General features: G+C 35.6%; 1 long non-coding RNA gene across 3 annotated transcripts in view; it reads right to left on the bottom strand.

Moving 5' to 3' along the window:
- Positions 1-22,408, bottom strand: part of LOC110598231 (uncharacterized) — a 400,762-nt gene that overhangs the window by 199,427 nt on the left and 178,927 nt on the right. For all 3 annotated transcript variants that reach the window (XR_013437201.1, XR_013437199.1, XR_013437204.1), the window contains exons 4-5: positions 19,068-19,178; positions 18,051-18,091 (exon numbers count right to left, since the gene is read on the bottom strand). This is a non-coding gene — a long non-coding RNA (uncharacterized LOC110598231). The remainder of the gene's footprint in view (positions 1-18,050; positions 18,092-19,067; positions 19,179-22,408) is intronic.

Below are 22,408 nucleotides of genomic sequence, written 5' to 3'. Positions count from 1 at the left end.
GTTAAGAGTTGCTTTGTGGCATGATATATGGTCTATTTTAGAAAAGGATCCATGTGCTGCTGAGAAGAAAGTGTATTCCTTTGTTGAAGGATGAAATAGTATATATATGTCAGTTAAGTCTTAGTTATTGATTGTATTATTGAGTTCTATAGTTTCCTTGTTCAGTTTGTTTGGAAGATGGATCCAGTGGTGAAAGAGGTGTGTTAAAGTCCCTGAGAATTATTGTGTTATGGTCAATTTGACTCTTAAACTTGAGAAGAGTTTGATGAACATAGATGTTCCATTGTTTGGGGCATGTTCAACATATGGAAATCAATAAATGTAATTCATCCCATCAATAGACATAAAGATAAGAGTCATATGGTCATCTCAATAGATGCAAAAAAATGCATTTGACAAAATACAGCACTCATACATGTTCAAAACACAAGTAAAATTAAGGATAACAGGAACATATCTCAACAGCATAAAAGCTATCTATGCTAAGCCCCAGCCCAACTTCAGTCTAAACGGAGAAAAATTGAAAGCATTCCCTCTAAAAACTGGAACAAGACAGGGATGCCTCCTTTCACCACTTCTATTTAACATAGTTCTTGAAACACTGCCCAGAGCAATTAGACAGACGAAAGAAATTAAAGGAATAGGAAAAGAAGAACTCAAATTAGCACTATTTGCCAACAATATGATACTAAACCTAGAAGACCCAAAAAATTCCACCAGAAAACTTCTAGAAATAGTAAATGAATCCAGAAAAGTAACAGGATAGAAAACTAACACCCATAAATCAAAGGCATTCTGTATATCAGTGACAAATCCTCTGAAAGGGAAATGAGGAAAACTACTCCATTTACAAAAACATTAAAAAAAATTAAATACTTGGGAATCAACCTAACAAGAGGTGAAAGAACTCTCCAACAAAAATTACAGAATGCTAAAGAAAGAAATTAAATAAGACCTTAGAAGATGGAAAGGTCTAACTTGTTCTTGAATAGGCAGAATTAATATTGTCAAAATGACCATACTACCAAAAGCACTATACAGATTCAATGTAATCTCAATCAAAATCCCAATGACATTTCTTATAGAAATAGAAAAAGCAATCATGAAATTCATCTGGAAAAATAAGAGACCCAGAATAGCCAAAGCAATCCTTAGCAGGAAGAGTGAAGCAGGTGGCATCACTATTCCAGACCTTAAACAGTACTACAAAGCAATAGTAACAAAAACAGCAGCATGGTATTGGCAGCAAAATGGACTGATAGACCAATGGTACAGAATGAAGGACACAGAGTGTAACCCACATAACTATAGTTATCTTATATTAGACAAAGGCTCCAAAAACATACATTGGAGAAAAGATAGCCTCTTCAACAAATGGTGCTGGGAAAACTGGAAATCCATATGTAACAAAATGAAATTAAACCTCTATCTCTCACCATGCACAAAACTCAACTCAAAGTGAATCAAGGACCTAGGAATAAAACCAGAGACCTTGCAAAGTAGGCCCAATCTCCATCATGTCAGATTAGGCCCCAATTTCCTTAATATAACTTCTATGGCACAAGAATTAAAATCAAGAATCAATAAATGGGATGGATTCAAACTAAAAAGCTTCTTCTCAGCAAAAGAAACAACCAGTGAGGTGAATAGAGAGCCTACAGCTTGGGAGCAAATTTTTACCACTTGCACATCAGATAGAGCACTAAAAGAATTCAAAAAGCTAGACACCAAAAAAATAAAAAATAAAAAAAATCTCAATAATCAATAAATGGGCCAAGGACCTAAAGAGACACTTCTCAGAAGATGATGTACAATCAATCAACAAACACATGAAAAAAATGTTCATCATCACTAGCAATTAGAGAAATGCAAATCAAAAGTACTCTAAGATATCATCTCACTCCAGTCAGAATGACAGCTTTCATGCATACAAACAACAATAAGTGTTGGCAAGGATGTGGGAAAAAAGTCACACTCAGACATTGTGTGGGACTACAAATTGGTGCAGATAATCTGGAAAGCAGTATGGAGATTCCTTGGAAACTGGGAATAAAATCACCATTTTGCCCAGCTATACTTCTCTTCAGTCTATACCCAAAGGACTTAAAAACAACATACTATAGGGACACAGCCACATCAATGTTTATTGCAGCACAATTCACAATAGCTAAACTGTAGAACCAACCTAGATGCCCCTCAGTTGATGAATGGATTAAAAAATGTGTTATGTATACACAATGGAATATTACTCAGCGATAAGAGAATAAAATCATGGCATTTGCAGGTAAATGGATGGAGTTGGAGAATAAATGCTAAGTGAAGTTAGCCAATCTCCAAAACACAAATGCCAAATGTTTTTTCTGATATAAGGAGGCTGACTCATAGTGGGGTTGGGAAGGGGAACATGAGAGGAATAGAGGAACTCTGGATAGGGCAAAGGGGTGGGAGGAGAAGGGAAGTGGAATGCGGGTAAAAAAGATGATGGAATAAGATGGATATCATTACCCTAAGTACATGTAAGAGGACACAAATAGTGTGACTATACTTTATATACAACCAGAGATATATTTTTTTAAAAAAAACTCATGTTGTAGCATACTAGGTGTTGCATTCTTATAATCCCAGTTACCTGGGAGGCTGAGGCAGAAGGATCACATTTTTGAAGCCAGAATGTGCAATTTAGCAAGACCCAGTTTCAAAAGAAAAGAAAAAGCTATCTTCTCTCCATTTTTGGCACTTTTGCCAAGAATCTGATGACTATAGCTCTGTGTTTCTTTCTGCGGCTTCTTTTCACTGTGCAATGATTGACTTAGCTGTTCTTATGCTAGCAGCATGCTGTCTTTGTTACTATGGCTCTGTAGTCTGTAGTATAATTTGAAATCCAATAGTGTGATGCCTCTAGCAATACTCTTTTTGCTCAGGATTATTTTTGGCTCTTCTGGGTCTTTTGTTCTTCCATATGGATTTTAGGATTATTGCTATAGTTTTATGAAAAAATGTCATTGGTATTTTGATGGGGATTACACTGAATCTGTAGATTGCTTTGGTCATATGGCCATTTTAATGATATTCATTTCACATACCCATGAATGTGGGAGGTCTTCCCAACTTCTAGTGCATCTTGTAGTGTCTGCTAGTGTCTTCAGTGTTCCACAATTTTCATTGTAGAGGACTTGAACCTCCTTGCTTAGTTTTATTCCTAGGTTGTTTGGGGTTTTGTTTGGTTTGTTTTTTGAAGCTAGGGGATTATTTTCCTGATTTATTTCTCCATGGATTCATTATTGGTATATAGAAAAACTTTAATTTTTGTATATTGATTTTGTATCTTGTTGCTTTGCTGAATGTGTTTATCAGTTCTAGAAGTCTTCTTGGGGAGGCTTTTGGGTCTTCTCAGTACAGGATCATATTATCTGCAGTGATAATTTCATTTTTTCCTTTCCTATTTTTAATCACTTTTATTTCTTTAATTTCACTAAATAAAGTTCTGACTAAAATTTCAAGTACTACATTGAAGAGGAGTACTGAGAATAGACATCCTTGTCTTATTCCTGATTCTAGAGGAAATGCTTTTAGGTTTTCCTCATATGATATTGGTTGTGTGTTTGTTATATATAACCTTTATTGTGTTGAGTAAGTTCCTTCTACCACAAGTTTCTTCGTGAAGGAATGTTGAGTTTGTCAAAGGCTTTTTCCGCATCTATTGACATGATCATGTGATATCTGTCCTTGGTTCTATTTAAGTGGTGAATTACATTTATCGATTTGCAAATGTTGACCCATCCTTGCATCCCTGGGGTGAAACCCACTTGATCATGGTGTATGGATTTTTTAATGTGTTGCTGAATTCAATTTGCAATTATTTTATTAAGGACTTTTACAACTATGTTCATTAAGGACATTGGTCTATAATTCTCTTTACTTGATATGTCTTTATCTGGTTTTGGTATCAGTGTGGCTTCACAGAATGCATTTAAAAGCATTCCCTGCCCTTCTATTTCATGGACTAATTTGAGGCACATTGGTGTTAGTACTTTTATAAAGATTTGATCAAATTCAGTTGTAAGTCCTGGGCTTTTCTTCATTGGGAGGTTTTTTATTATTGTTTCAATCTCCTTGTTTGTAATTGATCTGTTTAGGTTTTCTATGTCCTCTTTGTTAATTTTGGTAGATTGTATTTATTTAGAGACAATCCCTTTCTTCTAGATTTTCTATTTTTTTGAAGTACAAGTTTTCAAAATAGTTCCTAGCATACCTCTGAACATCAGTGGTATCTGTGTAATATTTGCTTTTTATTACTTCGAGTCTCTTTTCTTCCCTCCACCCCAATGGTTTACCTAAGGATTTATCAATCTTGTTTATCTTTTTAAAGAACCAACTCTTCGTTTCATTGATCTTTGTAGTTTTCTTCTATTCTCTATTTCATTAAATTCAACTCTGATCTTTAATATATCTTTCCTTCTACTGGTTTTGGGATATTTTTTTCTTGTTCTCAATAAAGGTGTTAAAAACTTATATTGGAGAAAATGTTGCTGGGGAAATTGCTGGGAAAATGTTGCTGGAAACTTGTATGTAGAAAAATTACATTATACGTGATTCTGCAATCTGCATTTGGGGTAAAATTGGGAGTTCATAACCCACTTCAATCTAATGTATGAAATATGATATGTAATGTTGTGAACAACCAATAAAAAAAAATAAAAAATTAAAAAATTAAAAAGCAAAAAAAAAAAAAGAAAAAGAAAAATTACATTATACCCCGTATCTCCCACCCTATGTAAGTCAACTTAAAATGACTCAAAGCCTTAAGTATAAAAACAAACTTTGCAACCACTAAAAGAAAACAGGAGAAACTCTCCAATATGTAGGCACAGGAAATAGGACTCCTATAGCTCAGGAAATAAAACCACAAGATTCAATGAATGGGGTAGAATCAAATTAAAAGCTTCTGCACAGCAAAGGAAACAATAGAGTGGGAGAACAACCTATGCCAACTGCTTTTCAAACAGAGGATTAATATCCAGAATATATAAAGAACTCAAAAAACTCAACACCAAAGAACAAAACAAAAATTAAAACAACTCATTCATTAAGTGGGCCAATGAACTAAACAGCTACTTCTCAAAAGAAGAAACACAAATGGCCAACAATTATTTGGAAAAAAAACAAAACAACAACAACATCTTTGACCATAAGGGAAATTCAAATCAAGACAATATTGATTCCATCTCCAGTCAGAATGGTAATCAATAATATAAATAACAATTAATGCTGGCAAGAAGGCAGAGAAAAAAGAACTCCTCTACACTATTAGTGGAATTTCAAATTAGTACAACCACTATGGAAATCAGTATAGTGGTTTCTTGAAAAAAAACAAAGATTAAGGTATCATATGATCCAGCTATACCATTCTTCAGTATTTACCCAGAATAATGAAGTTAACAGACTTTAGAGGCACATGCATACCCATGTTTATAACAGCATAATTCACAAGAGCCAAATTATAGAATTAGGCCATGTGTCCATAAACAGATGAATGGATAAAGAAAACATGTACATGTACACAATGGTATTTTATTCAGCCATAAGGAAGAACAAAATTATGCCATTTGCAGAAAAAAAATGGATGGATCTGGAGCACATCATGTCAAGCAAAATAGGCCAGACTTGAAAAGACAAGTGTATGTTTCTTCTCATATGTAGAAGCTAGAGGGTAAAAGGGCAGGGGGGACATCATGAAAGTAGAAAGGAGACCAATGGGGTAGGAAAAAAAAGGATGAGTGGGAGAGAGGAGGAAAGGAACTTGGGAGTGAAGCTGATTAAATTATGTTATACACATGTATAAGTATGCCACAATGAAACCAACCACTGTGTAGAGTGAATGTGCACCAATAGAAAAATGAACTTGGGATGGAGTTCAGAGGTAGAACACTTGCCTAGCACATGTGAGGACCTAGGTCCAAGCCCCAGAAACACACACACACACACACACACACACACACACACACACACACACCGTGTGCACACACACACACAATCATTCTGTGTCATTATGTGTCCTTCTTAATTGACAATGTCTGTTTACAGGAGTATATATACAATTTTCATCAACATTCTCAATCAAAACATTGCTCCATCAGAGAGTCATCAACCCTCGATTTGCAGCATCTTCCAGCAAGTCTCCTGCATTCCCTCTCACCTGATTGTGGTTCATTTTCTACACAGAACCTGAGTGAATTTGATAACAAAGATATATCACTGCTTGATTAGAGTATATAAGTGTGTGTGTGTGTGTGTGTGTGTGTGTGTGTGTGTATTCAAATTTCTATCATCACCTGTAAAATCCTGCCTTATCTGGCCTTTCTTTCTTTTTGGCCTCATCTTATGTCCCCAATTTTTCATTATAACTGAGCTACACTACTGGCCTTTCAGTTCCCCAGCTGATTCCTTCCTAAGGACTTTTACACTGACAATTTTTCTCACAGCCACTCACAGTGCTCAAGTCTTGGTTCAAATAACACTAACTTTCCCAAACTAACCTCTGTAAAGGAGGCTCTCCCAATAACTCTCTGACACCTTAATTTTCTTTATAAACCAAAATTCCTATTATTTGTCTGTAAGTTATTATAATTTGCCTTTATTAAACATGGCCTTGAGAGAGCAGAAATCATGTTTACCTAGTACCCAACATCATACCTGGCATCATTGGTTCCCACTAGGTATCTGATGACTATGTAAATGAATAGTAACCAAACAGAACCTAGATGCATAAAGAAGAAAAGGAAAATGTGTTTATGACAATGTATTCATTTAGCAGTTGGATGGCTCAAAGGGTACAAGAAAAATATTCTCTAGATTAGAAATTTAAAATGTTTCAAGAAATGATACTATATATTCAATTGATCAGTAGCTTCTATCTAGTTTGTTCTGGCCTGTAATTTAGATGCTAGCCTCTCCTTGTGGTTGAAAACTGTTCAAGTAACCTAGCTATGACAGAATGACACATTTATGAAAATGAAAAATTATTTCAAAACATCAAATTACTCAATAAATGTTCTCTTCATAGAAATAAGCATGAATCTAATATCATTAAATTAATATTCAGCTTGAGATTGGAAAAAATGAGTCTCAAATCTTGTACATAAAAAATTTTGTAACAAACATGTTATCTGTTTGGCAGTTTAACACATCTATATTTTACAATTAGAACTGTGGACTTCTTTTTATCATGTGAAGCTAATTTCTCTTTCAAGCTCAAAGTAAAACTTCATTTAAAAACAGATGAATGTGGGCCAGGATTGTGGCTCAAAGGTAGAGCACTTGCCTAGCATGTAGAAGGCACTGGGGTTAGATTCTCAGCACCACATATGAATAAATGAATAAAATAAAGGTCTATCAACAACTAAAAAAATTTTAAAAACCAGATAAATGCTTTCAGTTTATGTTAATGTTCAGATACTGACTGTTTCAAATAACTTCTGAGTAATCAATAATAAAATGTTACGTAGATATTCAAATATTGATACCATAATAACATACTGTGTTTATATGCATCTTATACAACCTGTAATCACAGATGCTTCAAGTTATTAAGAGTTCATTACATCTGATTATTTTCCAAGAATATAGACAACTCTAACAATTCCTGGGAGTTTATTATACATACAAACTCCTGGGCCCTGTTTATGGTGATTCTGTTCCTATAGATCCAGGAATCCATATTTGTCGGCTTCCCAAGAGCCTGTCAGGGCTAGAAAACAGTGGTTTTAATCCAACTTCCAACTCAGTCCAGAACCCCTTCATCCACATTCTAACAAATTGTTGTACTTTGAGCTCTTACAGAGAGGGCACACCCATCTTTCCATAACTTTTGGAAAAATCAGATAGTTGTGAGGTTTTGCCTATATTAAACTGAAATTGGTCTGCCAGTGATTTTATTTAATTGGTATAGTTCTGCCCTCTATCATAGATAGCAAAGTTTATTTTATACAAAAACGCTTTGTGTATTTTAATAGGGCTTTCAGATTCTCACAAGTCTTTTCTGTAGGTAAACAGATTGTTTTGGACAAATAATTTCTCATAAATCCTAAGATATTTGTGTACACCTACCACACCATCCAGGTACTCTTTCCAGAGCTTTTCCTTCCATCACTACAGAAACTAGAGTCCCTAAACTGGCTTATGAGTAACTTGGCCCTACAGAGCAATGGAGTGGTATGCTGCCAGAGGCCATAGTGAAGTACACATACTCTATCCTGGTGGCTTTCAAATGCTAACACACCACATGACACCACAATATGAAGAAAGTATCACCAGTCCATGATGAAATGAAAAAAAAAGAAGTAAAACTAATATTACTAAGTATATTTGAGCTAAGAGAATTTTATTTTCTTTCCTATACAATGTCCTGTCCAGCTGATTTTTTAATTAATTTTTTTAATGAAACTATAAGGATAATAGATAATTTGCTTGGTTGGTTTGTTGTAATAAAAAGTCAGCAATTCTATTTTGATGAATACTTATTTATTTTTAAAATTGTACTGGTCCTTGAAGACCAAATTTGGGACTACTGTCCTAGCCTTATCTCCCTTACTGATAGACCAATTTTCTCAAATACAACCCTTGCCTCTAAAACTCCCAACACAGCACATGATATTGTGGCTCACACATCATTATCTTTAGATCATTGGAGAAAACCAAGTTTTATGATAACAAATTCCCAGGACCCATTACCAGAAATTATTGTTCAGTATGTCTTTTTAAAAAGTCCTGAAATGATTGTGATGGTCATTCAGGGTCAGAGAGCACTTTCATGATTCGCATTTACTCAGTGTGTCTTTTCTCTACCTTTTTAACATTATCGCCAGGGAACAGGGTTAATTAGAAGAGCAGGAGTCTGCTCAGGGGTTAGAAAGCAGCCAGGGAGATCTTGTATGTTGATATTCAGCATCCTGCTTTCATTAGGCATAAACACATCTGCAATTGTTACCCTTTGCTCCTCTTTTATCCTCTCTCTTATCAGGCCAGCCATCTTTTGCTTTAAATTCAGATACACTTACTCTTTCTGCTCAACTCCATTTTTGCTCTTCCACTATGGAATAAATAACCCAATAAACTGATCCCAATGTTCTTGAGTTTCATCAGTAGTCCTACTATAGGACAGAATATGTATTATGTATTAATACAATACTAGTACATAAAAATCCCCTCATCTGTATATAAGCATCCATTAATAAGCTTGAGATCACCCTCACTTTTATAGAATCACCCTCATGCTGAGGTTTGGATTTACTCAAGCTATCTGACTCTACCTAAACTCCAACATGCAGATCTTCACACATACCTACTGACATTTGAAAATACAATTTCAAGTTATGCATTTATTCACATTATATGACCTCAAGTTATAAATTTTATCACATTGATTTCAGTACCCTTTCAATAGATAGTATCATTTCTTATTATACTTTTGCCATCCAACTTATTTTATTTCCAGAGAGTATCTTATATAATGGGTCACATGATATATAAATATGACATATATAATGTCTGAACCATTATTTAAATAATTGATAACATATTTTTGAGCAGATTAAGATAAAAAATTATTTCCTAAAGTTTCTTCTCTAAGTATCTTGTCCTTTCAGCTATGACTTCACCTACCTATACTCATTCATAGCATACTTATCCATGTTTTCCATCAGGGCATAATACTATGATCAAAACAAATATAGGATGATATCACTGTAAATGCTTGTCAGTTTACTTTTAAAAATAATATGAAGCAATTAGTCAAATAAAAATGTTTAACACATATTTCACTGTATCTATAGAATTACATATACCCCCTAAGAATATCATCAAAAAAATAAATAAAATGAAAACAAGAGGAATAAGAGTGGTTTGACATACACTGATGTAAATTACATTGGCACTATGTTTTCTTTTTCTACAAGCTCTCAGATTTTATGATTAAAAATGTCTTTTTTTCCTGAAAAATCAACATTAAGATTACCAGTTAGTAGTTCTCAAAATCTATTGTTTAGATCCTAAAAGAGTCAGAATAGGCTAGGATGTGCTATGGTAATAAACAACTCTAAAATCTCTTGGCTTATGATAAGATATTGTTACTTGTATATTTGCTGCCACACTGATTCATATCATGTTTATTCCAGAACACATCTGAAAGAGCAGCTGCTGTCTGGACTACACTGCTGATCTTGTGGCAGAGGCAGGAGAGAGATGGCAGAAAAAAGGAGTTCTGCTGAGAAGTGGCTTCTGCTTGGCATGCTATTTCTCCTGTTCCTTTGGTCGTAGCAAGACACATGGCCGACCCTGACACTAATAGGGTAAGAAATACATTATTCTTGTACAAAGGGGTCCCATGAAAAGTGCCTGCAGGAAATGGTACAACTTATCACATCCATCCTTTTGAAAATCAGGATCATATGTACCATCCATTCTTTTGAATTTTTCTCTGTTCTGTAAAATTTCTCAAAAGAATATGATAGTTCTTTGATCATGTCAATGAGATTGTTTGTTGCTTAAAATGTAATTCTCTGCCCAGGGGATTTGAATTCTTCTAAAATATTTAAGCTGTTGTTAACCTTCTCTTTTCATGGATGTCAACGACATCTTAATTCATTGATCTCTCAGTGTTGCCAGCTTAACCATAATTATTCTTTGTATAGAGAGAAGAAAAGCGGAAGCACAGTGTTTTCTTTTAACATGATACCATCATTCTCAAGCAATGGACCTATAATTTTCATCTATTGTTCTGAAAATAGCTATAAAAATTGCTGCTGCTGTCTCTAGTGGTTTTTGCCAGCCTTGGCAAATCCTTGGCTTTAACTCTTTTCAAATTCTTGTCCTATTACTTGTATTCTCCTTGTTTTATGTTTTCTCATTCATAATTTACATGGATGTCCTCCATCCTTATCAAGGAGATGGCAGAGTTCTTTACCTGCCTGCCTACTTTCTTTCTATAGAATATTTTTAACTGTGTATTTGGAATTTCACAATTCATCCCTCCTCATAACCATGGAATTGCACTCAGTTTTCAATCTTGAAATGTATTATTTTTTTTAAAAGAATATATTCCAGGGGCTGCGGTGTAGCTCACTGCTAAAGTGCTTGCCTTGCACGTGTGAGGCACTGGATTCAATCCTCAGCACCAAATAAAAATAAATAAAGATACTGTGTATTCATCTACAACTAAATAAATATTTTTTAAAAGAATATATTCCACTAGGTATTATTTGGGGCTCCACCCTTTTGATATATCCATTGTTTATTTTCTAAAAGCAAATAAGAAGCAACATAACATAAATGCTAAGAGCTCAGATTGGGAGACAAAATTTGAATCTTGACCCTTTTACTTATGACATATGTGACTTTGTACAAGTTATTTAATTACTCTGTGCCTCAGTTTCCTCATCTGTAAAATGAAGACAATTATAGTATTTTTCTTTTACTGCTATTGCTAGGGAAGATTGTGTGTGTGTGTGTGTGTGTGTGTGTGTGTGTGTGTGTGTGTGTACACGGCGCGCAATACTTGAAACCATGTCTGACTTATAAGTACCCTGTGTACCTATTGATATTGGGTTATATAATTTAAAGTGAGTCACGCCATGGAGTTTTTCTGCTTCTGTTGAGATTTGGAAATTCTAATTTGTTACACTCTTATAGGATAGCCTCCTTTCTTCCAAGAATCACTCCCTCCAGAGCTTGTTAAAGCTTTCATCAGACTGGGAGCTAGCATCCCACAGGCCACGTAGGGGAAAGGAGCTGCAGTTCAAGACAGTGAGCTGGGGGACGCTCACCTCCTTCCTGAGATAACAAAGAGGACAGCAAGAAATTCAAAAGGCAATGAAGCCTAACAGCAAAGGGAAGAGAGATAAATCAACAATTTCCTAGAAATAGAAACTAGACAGAATCCTATGGATTTGTGAAATGGGATACTGTGGGAAGCCACACAGACAGCAGAATGGGCCACAACAAAGTTGGTGCCTAATTCTCAATGGAGCACTACAGAGGCCCCCAGCTCTGACTGCAGGTGGAGTGGGGGAGAGTGGAAACAGGCTCATTGGAAATCCTTCCAGAAAGTTCCTATACCTATTGATCCTGCTTCCCACAAGGCACACACCCTGGGACCACTGGTGCAGTATGAAAGGCAGCCCAGCATCACCCCTTCAGATAAGCAAGCACAGACAACTAAAGTTATTGCACCAGCTGCCTGGGCAAAGTACAGGCTGCTAGTAGAACTCCATTTCCTCAATCCCCTGCCTACTCCCCAGTACAAATCCTGAAGATAATAAGATGTCCCTATATACAGAGCCTGTATATTCAGGGGAGAAGCAATTCAGGAAAATAACTCATTTATGTATTAGCAAGGAAAACTATGGTAACCCCACCCCTGGAATAATTGACCTAAACATTTGTTCTAAAACAAGAACTAATAAACAAGTATCACCAGACATATGAGAAATACCAAGAGCATTAAAAAGAAGTATTAAGATAAAAACTGAGCAATAAACCCAAGAGAACACAGTAGAAATGCAAAGAACAGAAGAAAACTTTAAAAATTTTTCCAATTAAACTCTTCAGGATTTTAAATAATGTAACCATAAAACAAGAATATGCATCTATAAAAATGCAATAGGTCACAAAAAAACTAGCCAAGAAATTTAATTAAAAATATTTTTAATTAAATTTCAATAGGATGAAATCATAGGATGAATGCAAAATGGAAAAAAAATCAGGACATAGAATGGAAAAATAAAAAATTGAAACAGATAAGAGAGAAGGTAAGAGCCATGAAGTATCAATCCATAAAGTTCACATGCAATCAGTTGTGGTTCCAGAAAAAGAACAGAGAAAATAGAGAAAAGTAAAGTGAACTATTTTTAAAAAAGAAAGAAAGAAAATATCTCAGATCTGAAGAAAGACACAAGTCATCAAACTGAAAGAGCCAGCAAATATTGGCTCAGCAGGATGAAATTAAAGGGACTCGTTTGGGACAGATATTGACAAAGACAAGACAGCACTGAGCAATATCACATGTGTTCCAGGGAAATTATTTTGAACCTGGAAGCATTTGCCCAAAGAATAATCAAATGTGAGGATGTGTAAAAACATCACTTTTATATATGCAAAGAAAAGTGACCACCACCAATGCAGCCCTCCTCCTCACCAATTCCTTTCTGATGAAACTACTTGTAAATATATTCTGACAAAGTAAAGGTGAAAACCAGAAAGGTGAGGCTGGAGATACACAAAACAGTGGGGGGGGGGGAGAAAGATACCCCAGGATAATGGATCATAGCAGGCATGGAAGGCAACACCCAAGATAAAATACAAAGTCAGAAGGCTGCAAGAAGATCGTCCAAATAAGATACTGTATTTTTAATTGGGGAAATGGGCACAAATCTGAAAGTTTTAGTGATATAGTGAAGAAACTGTGTCTTCTCTCAACAACAACAACAAAAAAAGAAACATAGTTAGAATCTACAGAAAAAAATTACTGTACAAAAACAAATTCCAAATATGAAGCAACCAGTGTGGTATGCTTTTAAACAAGTGCAGTGAAAGACAATCTAGCTGGCTTTAAAAATAAAATCCCTGACCTCTGAGTGATCAGGGTCAAAACATTGAATCCATGGGGGAAAAAAAGAGCAGAAGTTGGCAGTCTATTTGAATCTATAGTACTACATATTTACATAGTTTGGGTGGAAAACTCTGAATTGGCTTTAGAATAAATCTATGAAAGTTCAATTATATTTACAGAAAAACCATAAATGAACATGAAAAAGTTTAGCTGATGGATATTAAAGGTGGGATGAGAACAAGACAAGATAGAGGGAAAGATACAGGAATTACTATGGCCAGCTTACACAATATTCATTCAAGAGATAAACCTAAGTTCAGGGACCACTAAAAAGAATACTCTCATCACAGACACAGAAAAATTACAACAGCAAGCAGAAAAATTAACATCAGACACTGGGGATATGAATGAATAAAAAGCTGAGTAATGTTTCAGTAAGTTAAATCCACCATAAACAGAGCATAAAATCATTGGTGATACTTAAAATAGATTAGTCAAGAAATAACAATATAAACATATTACCAGATTTATAGAAAAAAAAAATAGAGTTAAAAGTGATTCTGAGAAAATGAGATCGACAAAAATGGCCAGGAGTCTATGTTACTAGTAAATCTTTTATTTTTTTTCTTTTACTTTGGTATCTCACTCTTTCCTCAGGCTAGCACCTCTTTTTGCAACATAAAGACGTAGGCCTATATAGACAGCAAGTCACGAATGGTATCAAGGCATAGCATAACGCACAACCAGGCTCTGTGGGAGAACATGGACAGCCTCAGGTGGGAGAATGGCTCACTGACCAATGGAGGAGAATGCCATTCCTTGAGTAATCACAAAGACATTTGGAGTCCCTTCAGAGAATCCCAGGCAAAAATCTGCTTTCAGGTTGAGTGAACTGCCTAGATTCCCACAGTTTATTACTGCCACCCACCCCCACCATGAGAAACCATTCTGCCACCACAAAGCTCAGTTTTCAGTCTTCTCTGGTGTCTCTAACCTTGCACTGGAACTTGAGGAGGAATATGCTGACACTTTTATAGTTATTTTTAAGTTCAGTAGTTTCAGATACTGACTGAGCTATCTACTAGAACAAAAATTTCTGCACGCCTACTCTATGGGAGGCACTATGGCAAACACAAACATAAACAAGACACAATCCTTTCTCCCAAGAAGCTTACACATCACCCAGCAAGAGAGAGTTGTACACGGTAAATTTTAATCCCAGAATGAACACAGGGGAATTGGAGCATAAAAAAGAGAGTGCTTCCAACTTAGGGAGGGATTCTGGAAAGACTAAGAGGGGAAGTGTCAGAAGGGAGTTGGGATCCCAGGCTTTGCGTCAGCAGGATGCCTGCAGGCTAGTGCTATGATGCAGTTGCACTTAATCTGAGCGATATTATCTGAGCTGCACCTGCCCTGGCCAAGGACAGTGTCATTATCTATGGTTTGGGATGGCCCTAAATTTCTGTGATTAAATGCTATGTTTATCATAAAGGCCTCACTAACCCATACATATGCATTTATCCTTGGAAAAGATGAGTTGGTAAGATACAAATTGAGTAGAGCACAGAAGTCTGTATTGTGGTATAAGCAAACCAGAACTCATTCATAACTCCAACTAAATCCAAAATTCTGGGTTGTTTGTATTTTTAATAATATATTTCAACATATGTTCGTGTCCATGTGTCTACATCCTACCCTCAAATCCAAAAGATTAAAGAATCAGAGAATGTTAAAATTGGAAGGGACCGTAACTATTTTTCAATATAATCCTATCATTTTACAGATGAAGAAACAAGGCCAAAAGAGGATAAATGTAACTTCCTAAGGTTGCACAACCACGAAAAGCAGAGCCAGGAGGGCAGCCAAATTTTCAATGCATCAATGCTAGTCCAGAAGCTCTTTATTCTGGATACAATAACAATAATAATAATAAAAGTAAAGTTTAAAAGTAAATTGTTATTGACAATAGGTCTAGAATTTTCAGTTTCTGAAACAAATTCCAAATATCTATAAAGGGATCTCTTTTTCTGAAAATCTTTCTTTCCTACTGGCCAAATAATATCAACTAAGCTTTTTTGATTAATACATTATTTAAATTATGGAATAATTATTTAAATAGTTTTTCTTGCTTTTACTTAATATTGTACATACACAGACATCATATTTTTAAATTAGACTATATCAGCAATAGTATTGCATATACTTAAAAATTCCTCAGTGTCTTTCATAGCATCTGGCTTGTAGAACATACTCAATAAATCATGGAACAAATAAATGAATTAATCTGTGTTGTATTGGAATTCTGCATTAACCTTTGCATACCACATGTTATATCCAAAATTTATATGATAAATGTGACACCTATCATTATTTGGATGAGCATAAACTTTACCTAGATTTGTTTTAAAATTCAACCCATCTTTTCCAAATCATGCTCCATGACTAAATGCTTTCCTTTATACTCACCCTGCAGTTATATTCTAAGGAACAGTAAAAGCATGTTCCCTATAGAATGTTTCATCCTCTCCCTTCTTTATTCCAACTCCTGGGTGGGTTCTAAAGGTGGAACTCACATCTTACTCCAGACCTTACTTCCAAATCCACCAGCTAAAAGGCTCCAGTTCGAATCACCAGAAGCCTTCTCAACAGTGCTCGAAGCACAACAGGCTAACTAGGAGACATCACTAGAAAATCTGAAAGGTACTTCTAACCCCAAGGGCTGTTTTTAAAGGCATAAAACATGAAAATAGCCATCAGAACAAGAAAGCAGAGATATTTACAAAGATTTTAATATTAAGAACCTCACTAAAGATGGCTCCTAAATGTGAAAGACTTTTTTTAAATTATGAGAACTTTATTTAAACATTAAACCTATAAACAAGAAGTTAACATAACCCTTGCTATCTTCCTCTTTCATTTTATTAAAAAATTTTAAATGCTGTGTTTTGAAAACACTGACCACTAAGGCTTTCCAATTCTTTAAAAAGTAACAAATAAAACTTCCACTTCTAATGTTCCTTAATTCGTTTATATAACAGCAAAATCACTGTTATAATAACCTCTAATGTCTATTTTGATAGCTGCACATTTTATGCAACTAATGACAAATGAAAAATTAAAGAGTTTGGCCAATTTTTCAGTTATTTGTACATAAAGTACACATAACATCTAAAATGACATTTACTCTTGTTCCCCTAATGAACAGATAACCATAAACCAAATATTGGGAAAAATAAAAACACAGGTGAAAGAGTTAAGGAAGTCGTGTTCTTCCTAAATTGATTTCTACCGCTGAATCACTGACTATGATGAACCATCTACCTGCACTTCAGTTTTGTTTTTCTCAAAAACAAAGACCTGAGTCACAGTTATGTGGCGAAGAGAAAAAAAAGTGGCAAACAGTGTTTGTAAGTCTTGCTAGCCTCCTTGGACACTTAATTGTGGCTCTTCGAGACCTTTGGCCACCCTGTATTCCAAGTCCACATCAGAAAGTGACTGCAGCCCCAGGAAGGAGGCCGAGAAGGAGCAAGGACAAAGGCAGGCCTTGATGCACAGGCTCTGGAAACTCACCAGGACCTGGCCACACCCTGGGAAGGAAAGTTTTTGCACTGACTCTAGGGGGAGAAAAATCCTGATACATAAATTTTGTATTCTTCTAACAAAATCTAATAAGGAACTAAAATAATATAAAAATTTTTATTCAAATGAGGATTTCAAAGGACTCTATCAGGGAATAGAGAAATAGCAGATTAATTATTTTATAAATATAAGTAAATTTTCTGTTGTGAATATTATCAGAAACACCCATGCCTTCTTATCTGGTGGAAAAAAAGAGAAAATGTGTGGAATATGTTTTTTTTTTTAAAAAGTATTCAATAATAACTTTGTATTATGAACCAGTATATAGAAAAATTATCTTGAATAAATTGATGAATTTCTTTGGGGCTTGGTTCTAAATGCAGTTTGAACTTTTCCAACAGACTGGAGAAAAAAAAATAATTGAACCTTCTGGCAAGGTCAGGAAGTCTGTTTGCTCACTAACTTGCTCCAAGCTTACTTGTTCCTGAATCTTCTGTTTGCATGGAAAATAAAAAAAATCACACTTAGACAATTTAGTTAATTATTTCCATTACACTAATGACCTATTTTTACCTAAAATTGTACATGTGGTTTTCTTTACTTCTTAAGCATTCTTTACCAATTTTAATTGTTTTTCTTTTTTTTATTGGTTATTCAAAACATTACAAAACTCTTGACATATCATATTTCATTTAATTATTTTTCTAACTTTTCAAAGCATCATTCCCTTTCTATTCCATTTTCAAGTTTTCCCTTTTCTCATTTTTATATTGAATTTCTTTGAAGTTAAAAGACATTTTCAAGCAGTTAAAAGGAAAAAATGAAAATAAGAAAAGGAAAGAAAAAAAAAGCTCATGGGAGTAAGTACCTCAGCACAACATCCCTCCGGAAGGATTTCACAAATGGGACCTGTGAGAAGAAAACAAGGAGATGAGAGTATGAAGAGTCATTTGGTTCCTAGCTCATATTCTTTTTTTTTCTTTTTTTAAAATTTATATATGACAGCAGAATGCATCACAATTCTTATTACATATATACAGCACAATTTTTCATATCTCTGGTTGTATACATGGTATATTCACACCAATTTGTGTCTTTATTCCTGTACTTTAGATAATAATGATCAGTACATTCCACCATCATTAATTACCCCACACCCTCTCCCTTCCCTTCCAATCCATCTGCCCTATCTAGAGTTCATCTATTCCTCCCATGCTCCTGATCCCTTTCCCACTCTTAATGCTAAACCTGATGTTACTTTCAAGGAGATTCTACACGTGGCCCTGGAATATGCTGATGATATTTTAAAAAGACATTCATCTCACATCTTCAAATGTTCACCCCTCTGCCTGACTGCAAGTCTTATGGTCCACTATGAACAAATATTCTTGTATAATTTTTCATAATTAACAAATTATACTGCATTGTAAATTTTGTGTCAGGAGCTAATCTGTAAGTATAAGAGAATATCACACGTTGTGAAATTATGTTTGGACATTTCTTCATTCTTAAGTACACCTACAGCCTCCAGAAGCTTTTCTAGTCTTTGAGAGAAACTAGTTGCAGATTCTAATATGGAACTCCTGAACACAGCTTGCCACAGAATCCTGTACCGTACCCTTTGTGATGTCACACTTCTAAGCCACCTGTAGTTCTCTGAACAAGGCAAACCCTCTCATGCTTCCATATGTGTTGTGTTATTCTTTCTGCCTTAAATACCCTTCTCTATCTTGCCGATCACTCCCTCGAGTGTGAGTCAGCTCAACTCCACCTTCTCTGTGTGGCTTTCTCTGATTAATTCCCTAAATGCAGGTATTCATTTACTTACAATGTGCCAAGCACTGTGCTGGCTGATGCATTAGGAAAATAAAAACACTTAACTTACCTTCAAGGAGCACGATGTACTAGCACATTGATCACAATGAGATCCTTCAGGAACATTTTGTGATGAGGCCAGAAGTAGGGTCAGGGGAAGCCTTCCAGGAGAAGATAATAACTAGATCAAAATGTGAAAGACAAGTAGGAATTATCTGATAGAAAAGGGGGAAGGAGAGGGCATCCAAAATAGAGCCTATGGAGAGGCAGGTGAGAGAGATTGAAAGGTCAATATTCCCTTCAAGGGAGCTTAGTTTTGTTTTGTTTTTTTCCTTGAAGGCAATGGGGAGTCTTTTAAGCAAAAGCATGGATTATCAGATGTGTATTTTAGAAAGTATAGAGCTCAAACTCATCATAATTGTGCATGCCTGTAATCCTAGCAACTCGAGAGGCTGAGGCAAGAGAGGTCAGCCCTGGCAACCTAGTATGACCCTGCTCAAAATAAAAAGGGGTTGGGGGTATAGTTCACTGGTACAGTGCCCTGGGAGTTCAACTCCCAAGAAAGAAAGAAAGAAAGAAAGGAGGAAAGGAAAGAAGGAAGGAAAGAGAGAGGGGGGAAGGAAAGAGAGAGGGGGGAGGGAGGGAGGGAGGAAGGAAGGAAGGAAGGAAGGAAGGAAGGAAGGAAGGAAGGAAGGAAGGAAGGAAGGAAGGAAGGAAGGGAAGGAAAGGAAAGGAAGATCAGACTAGAGCAAATAATACTGGTAAGTTAGAAGGCTTATTTGTAAAGGAGATGACATGTAAACTTAGTATGAAAATGAACAACATGGAACAGAATTTGAGAGAGATTAAGTTAAACTTTAATTGGTGCTTAATTTCTACAGGATAGAGCCACAAGGGACATAATAGAGTCAAGAGGGAACCCCAGGTTTCTCTGTTTTCCTTCCAGGATGGAAGGTGGAGTTTTTATTAAGATCACAAACACAGGAGGAGGTTCAGGAAGTAATCAGTTGAGTTTTAGATCTGATGAATAGAACAGGCTTGTGGAACATCCAACATGAGAGGTACTGCTTGTTCCTCTGTGTACCTGTGACCACATGGAGTTACCCTATGTTACCACTCGGTGATTATCTATGTCCAGCGCTGACATTTCCTGGACAGGGAGGGCTCTCCCATCTGAAAACCTTCTCTTCAGATTGTCCTTGATCAGCCCAGGCTCCCCCTGGCAAACAAAGCTTGTCCATCTTTCCTTGTTTTCTCATGGCTACCGTTAGAGCAGTGCAAACTAGAAAAAAAAAAAAATGCCTGAAAGGGCTGAAGTCCATTGCGCCTTCTAGAGAAAGCAAAACTCAGACTGGAGGAAGAAGCTCCCTCCCCTCTGTGTTAATAGGTACCCTTTTTAAAAGGGACCATTGCTTCAGGAGAAGTAAGAACTCTCTAAAATAAATTTTAAAAGAAATGAATATCAATTGTGTTAAATATTTTGTTCTTTTAACAGAAAACATATGTAGATGTAAGAATTAAAAATGAATGCCTTAAAAAATGACCCAGAATGAGTTAAAATCTGCATACTACAGTGATGCAGCCCCCTCAGCTGTTATCAACTCAATTCACAGTAGCTAAACTGTGGAACCAACCAAGATTCCCCTTCAACAGATGAACAGATAAAGAAACTGTGGTATATATACACAATGGAATATTACTCAGCCTTAAAGAAGAATGAAATTATGGCATTTGCAGGTAAATGGATGGAGCTGGAGAATTTCATGCTAAGCAAAGTATGGAAATCCCCCCCAAAAAACAAAGGCTGAATGTTTTCTCTGATAAGTGGATGCTGCTTCATAATGGGGAGGGGCAAGGGAAGAATGGAGAAACTTTGGATTGGGCAAAGGGGAATGTGGGGTGGGGAAGGATTGTGGGTGCAGAGAAGATAGTGAAATTAGATGGACATTATTATGGGTGTGATTGCATGAATGCTGCAACTCTACATCATGTACAACCAGAGAAATCAAAAGCTGTACTCCATTTGTGTAAAAATAAAAAAATAAATTTAAAACATTTTTTTTAAAAATGATCCGGAAAACTGTTTACCTGCCAAGAATACTTGAAGATCTCACAAGGTCTGTATTTTCCCATTGCTAGTGATAGGTAAAGGCATTAAATTATGCAGAGTTTTCTTCTGTAATTTTGGTACTATTTAGGTAAATTTTCAAATGGATTGAAATAATGGAAGAAATCTCAAAACTGATCTTTGGTTGTAGATATTGGATCTATGATTTCATCCTTTGGACAAATGTTTCCAGTTCCTATTTTTCTTTCCAGGCATATATATTTGAGGTGAGCTCCTCTCATATTTGAGTTATATCTTAGCAATCTTGGCTATATTGGTATGCACAAATATTAAACTTATATTTAAAGCATCTTCCATCATATATATTTTAACTAAATTGAGCATTTCTAATGAAGAAAATGGTTCTTCCATTGATATTTTTGTTTATTCCAAATTAAAGGAAGATTTCTGAAAGTCACTGTGAATCATCATGCAATTACCAGCAGCAGAAAGTCTTCAAATAGACCATAACAAGTGATGGGCCCAGAAGGAAGTCAGCTTGCTGAGGAGAAACTGATGCTATCCTAAGCATTCACTGAGTTTCTGGTTTCATATGACAAAGAGCTGATGAGTCAGTTTCTCCTTTTGCATTAGCAAAAGACTTTACATGCTTAGGATCAAAAACTAATCAAAGAAAACCTAGTTTTATAAGTATGAGCTGAGATGCCAGTGATTCATTTCAAAGATGTTGGCTATTTTCAAACAATTTCTGAGACCTTGCCATTCCCTGAACTTGGGAAGCTTGTTCTAGTTCACGCACAAATTCAGCTTGCCATATGAGCAAAAGTGAGATCACACTGGTTGATCCTGGCAGCGTCTCTTAGAGTGCAGTAATTCATGCTGTCAGTTACTATCAGCAGCAATTTGCTTCTGGATTGGTTCCTGTAAGCATTCATGTGAGCATTCTGCACAAAGGACCAGAGCCCAATATTCCCTTGGATTTCAGGGACTTAGTGTGGTTTCAATATATAATCAAAAGTGCCACGTAGCTCACCACCTCACATTTTGTTTTAAAGAGACAGAGGCTTAACACTGGATTACGTTCTTCTCTCCCTAAATAGAAAGTTGGTGGTAGTTTGGAACTTATCTTTAGGACAATTTGTTGTTGCTTCAGTGAAATTTACCCTGTTGGTAAAATGCAGAGTAGTATTTTTTTTAATTAAGTGTAATCATACTTTCTCCACAATAATCATAATAATAATCAAAAATTTGCTTAACCACAAAACTACACTTCATATATGTGACCAACACTTATTTCTATAGGGCAAATATTGGGAAATAAAAAGTATTATAATAGCATATTC

The sequence above is a fragment of the Ictidomys tridecemlineatus genome, chromosome 1 (assembly GCF_052094955.1).
Source record: "Ictidomys tridecemlineatus isolate mIctTri1 chromosome 1, mIctTri1.hap1, whole genome shotgun sequence".
Classification (NCBI taxonomy): domain Eukaryota; kingdom Metazoa; phylum Chordata; class Mammalia; order Rodentia; family Sciuridae; genus Ictidomys; species Ictidomys tridecemlineatus.
This window is presented reverse-complemented; position numbering and strand designations above follow the sequence as displayed.